This window comes from Poecilia latipinna, unplaced genomic scaffold (genome assembly GCF_001443285.1).
Source record: "Poecilia latipinna isolate Pla-1442-1.1 unplaced genomic scaffold, P_latipinna-1.0 Scaffold1921, whole genome shotgun sequence".
Lineage (NCBI taxonomy): Eukaryota > Metazoa > Chordata > Actinopteri > Cyprinodontiformes > Poeciliidae > Poecilia > Poecilia latipinna.
In genome coordinates, this window is record NW_015114537.1 from 158,310 (window position 1) to 163,207 (window position 4,898).

Consider the following 4,898-nt stretch of genomic DNA (forward strand, 5'->3'; position numbering starts at 1 on the left):
GTCTGCGCGTTAAATGTGACACTTCTTCTGGTGTGTAATCTTCTACAATGGTACGGTAAATGGGATCAGGCTGAGGAGTCGGCACCATGTCATACACTGGATTTCCCTGACCGTCCGCTACAAGCTGTCCTGCATTGTCCCTGCGCTGTTGTCGCACATCCGGCAGGTGTCGTTGTTCCTGCCTCCTGCGACGAACAGGTTTCAGGTCCAGCAGAGGGTGAAGGGGGGTGTTCGGTGTTCCCCCACAAGCATCTTCCCCCTCCTCCCAAATATAATCTGTCTCATTTCCCGAAATATTTCCATCCCATTTCTCTGGGTCCCATTCTGCAGTTAAACCAGCAACAAACGCACGAACATTTTTTGGCGAAGGCTGCCGGGGCTTTCTTCTAAGTTTCTGTTGCTTCTTCAGTGCAGCTACCTGAACCACAGTTCTCTCAGCTAACTCAGTCATTTGCTGTAACCGGTTATTTAACAGCTGCACATGTTGCTTATGTGACGATTCTGCGGCTAATGCATCGGCTAAGGCCTGTCTATCTTTCAACTGCTGCGCCTGTGCTTCTTTATTAATCTCTCGCTGCTTTTTCCAAGCGGCTGCGCAAGCCCACATACGCCGTTGCAATCCGGCAACAGGGCTTTTGGCCTCCACCTCAATGCTTTGCAAAACAGCTAACAATTCCGGCGGCTCAGCTTCCCGCAGCACATCTCCCCACGGCTCGGGTCGCCCTCCCCCCTCGCGCAAACACTGCGCTACCTCTTGGTGGGGCTCATCCCAGCCAGGGATTATTTCAACTTTTTTCCCAACGTCATACTTACTCTTATTTTTATTCTTTCTCTTAAACATGTTAAACATATTTGCCGCAGTCTCCTTTAAAATCCTGTTCGTGACGCCAAAATGTTTTATGAAATTTTAAATCAGGGTCGAAGGAGATCGGCGGCAATAACGAAACCAAACGCTGTTTCTGCTAGAACAAATATGCTCGATTTATTCCCCACAGAATACAGTACAAAACACTCTATGACTAAACACGTGATGCTCGATTCATTCAAGTTACCAGCGCTTACCTCGTGAAACTTGGCCGGAGAGCCTTCGGCCTAGAGATAGAGCGGTAGCATCAACGTAGCTGGGCATTCGGACGCGATCCACAGCAGACTCTGACTCAAACCGCGGGCTTTTTCGTATTTTATCTCTTAAACAAAGGGATGCCTGCGTGCAAAGGCGGAATGGCCATTTCCATCCTTGCAGGCAAGCCATCCAATCAGAGGTAGCCGCTCTCTGCCCATGAGCCAATCATGGGCTGAGAGCGTGAACCAGCAGACCAATCAGAGCCCAACCCAAGTCAACCAGAGCTAAGCACGCCCTATTCACGTGATCCGTATGAGCTTGCAGCATGATCAATTTGCACCATACTCTGAGCAGAATAAGTTTTATCTAACAAAGAAAGATCTAATTATAAAGAACAATAATAGAATAATAAATGAATAGAAAATAGAACAATAATGAATGATTATCAAAGAACATAAAAGATAATAAAAAGATAAAAATACAAAATACCAGATCATTCCACCCCTTGGTCTTTGATAATCACTTTAGTCTTGTATCCCGAATTCGCAAAGTAACTTTCATCTTAAGGCTGTGTTATAAATTCTATCAACCAAAGACCTTTTCACTCGTCTAATATATATGCAAGTACAGACATTAAATAGCGTGAGGATTACTAAACATACAATCAAAGCTAAGATTGGGGGTATGTAGTACTTTTGTCCATTAAAAATATCCCACCAGTGATGTGCTGATGATTGCTCCATCAACTTAGCTGCATGTTGTCCGGTGTTGGACAGCATCGTGCGGATAACCTCGTTATCCACCGCATTGGATACTCCCATCAGTGTTCCAGCTCCACCTAAAATTGTGTCATACCACTCACGTCCTCTCCGTGCACATGAGTCGTCTGTCGGTGTCAGAATGATACTGACACATTGGTACATGCGATTGAATTCGTAGTGTACATCCTTTGGTGACAATAGGCATGGGTGACCTTGAATAACACTGTTCACATAATCAGACATCTGGTGTGTGCTACACAAGTGAAATTATCCTGGCTCCGGTCATGGGTGCTGCTTTCCCACCACAGTCGAATCTTAGAGACTGGAATCATTCTGTTCCCCGGCGTCTCGAGAGCGAAGAGGGACATCGTCAGCAGTACTATGGCGGCCAAGGCACGGCACACGATGACTTCGCAGCCGATACACCCTCCTCGGCACCTTCCCATGATGGCGGACGTCGTCCATGATACTGGCTCAGTCGTCTGCACCGTATGGAGCTGAAATGACAATTAGCACTGCTATAACACAAAATAGAAAAATACTGATTAGTTTTCTTTTTAAGTAACATTTTGACACAGGCACATTCAACCACTTCTCTTCTCCTAAATATAATATTGATACAGTTGCATCGTTGCCTTGGGCAATGATTTATGCAGCTTTTGATGGACCATTTTCCTGTCTCACCCAAACCTTTGCCCCAGGTTTATCTGTGGAGCCAAAACCCCCTTTTCTCCTTACTGTTATCTCAGTGGGTGGAGAGATTTCCTGAACTTCTGACATGTCACACGGTTGCAGTAGCAATTGTGCAATCTTGTCTCCTTTTTGTAATACCAGGGGACTTTCGCCTTGGTGGCGACACACCACACCCAATTCTCCCTGATAATCACTGTCAATAACCCCAGCCTGAATGGTCAATCCTTTTAAGGACAATCCTGACCGCGGTAGAATATGGCCATACATTCCTTTAGGGCACTGTAACCCGAGCCCTGTTTTTACAACTTGAACCTGATTAGGTATTAGGGTCATGGGTTCCAATGTTCTCAAGTCCAACCCTGCGGAGCCTGGGGTAGCTCCGATAGGAAGTTCTGCCCTTTCATCCATCTTCCACATTTTGATAGGTTCTTTATCTGGGGTGTTATGGACAGTGTTCATTTGGTTTAGTGGTGTTACCCCTGGTGCGATTGGCCTGTTATTCAATTGGGCCACCGCTTGCGCTAGATTTGGTTTCCAATTGGTCAAGTCATGTTTATCACTCATCTTCCGGAGTGACTCTTTCAACAATCCATTCATCCGTTCTTCCAGGTGTGCAAGGTCAGGATACAGGGCTGAATGTCTCCTACCTTTTTTGCCCTTCTTTTTCTTTTTGACAGTCCGCAGGTGTATTTCCCCTTCTGATGATCCTGATTCTGGGTCTGAAATTTCAGCGATGATCCTTTTCTTAAAGGGCCCAACCGACTGTATTTGTCCTACCGACTCAGATCCATGTGCTTCACTCATGGACTCCTGGACGACGTCGCGGAGACTTTGTGCCAAAGCATGCAGTTCTGGAAATTCAGAATATCTTGTGCAACTTACCTTCAATCCTTTTTTATGGCATTTCTTCTTTAATTCCTCTGTGGGGAGTCCATCTATTTCAGAGGGAGAGACCCCTGTCTGGATCAGTGCTCTCCAGTACGCAGATCTGGACGGTCCCTGTCCTGGTCTTAGCCCATCCCTGTGTGGGCCACGGGATCCTTGCTGATGGTCATCCCGTCTTCATGTCTCCTCCCAATTCCCCAGGGCTCCTAACTCCCCTATACGATTCTTAATGTCAGACATGGAAGCACCTGGATCGCCTAGCATCACGGTTAGCATTGCTGCTCGGTAATGGGGTGGTGCAGTACGAATCAGCTGATCCTGCACGGCTTTTGGAACTGCTAAGCTTTGATATTCATCATCCATGCCCACTACCAACGCATCTCTCACACACAATCGAGTCAAACGCTGTGTACATTCTCTTAGCGTGATCCAATTTCCAGTTATTTCTGGCCAGTCAGTAAATGCGGCGTATTGGTTTTGTATGGCAGCTGCCCATACCACAAACAATGATGCTGCATCTGGCAGTTGTCTTACCTCTTGGCGATAATTGGAATTTATTGCTCCCTCGGTAGACAATCCTGCAAAAGGCATCCCATCAACTGCATCTATTTCCGCTTGTGAGGCCCCTTCATCCAGCATCCGTGCTAACCACAAATCTGTCGGCTCCCCATTCTGCTGCCGCAGTCTGCGCGTTAAATGTGACACTTCTTCTTGTGTGTAATCTTCTACAATGGTATGGTAAATGGGATCAGGCTGAGGAGCCGCTACCATGTCATACACTGGATTTCCCTGACCGTCCACTACAAGCTGCCCCGCATTGTCCCTGCGCTGTTGCCGCACATCCGGTAGGTGTCGTTGTTCCTGCCTCCTGCGACGAACAGGTTTCAGGTCCAGCAGAGGGTGAAGGGGGGTGTTCGGTGTTCCCCCACAAGCATCTTCCCCCTCCTCCCAAATATAATCTGTCTCATCTCCCGAAATATTTCCATCCCATTTCTCTGGGTCCCATTCTGCAGTTAAACCAGCAACAAACGCACGAACATTTTTTGGCGAAGGCTGCCGGGGCTTTCTTCTAAGTTTCTGTTGCTTCTTCAGTGCAGCTACCTGAACCACAGTTCTCTCAGCTAACTCAGTCATTTGCTGTAACCGGTTATTTAACAGCTGCACATGTTGCTTATGTGACGATTCTGCGGCTAATGCATCGGCTAAGGCCTGTCTATCTTTCAACTGCTGCGCCTGTGCTTCTTTATTAATCTCTCGCTGCTTTTTCCAAGCGGCTGCGCAAGCCCACATACGCCTTTGCAATCCGGCAACAGGGCTTTTGGCCTCCACCTCAATGCTTTGCAAAACAGCTAACAACTCCGGCGGCTCGGCTTCCCGCAGCGCATCTCCCCACGGCTCGGGTCGCCCTCCCCCCTCGCGCAAACACTGCGCTACATCTTGGTGAGGCTGATCCCAACCAGGGATTATTTCAACTTTTTTCCCAACGTCATACTTAC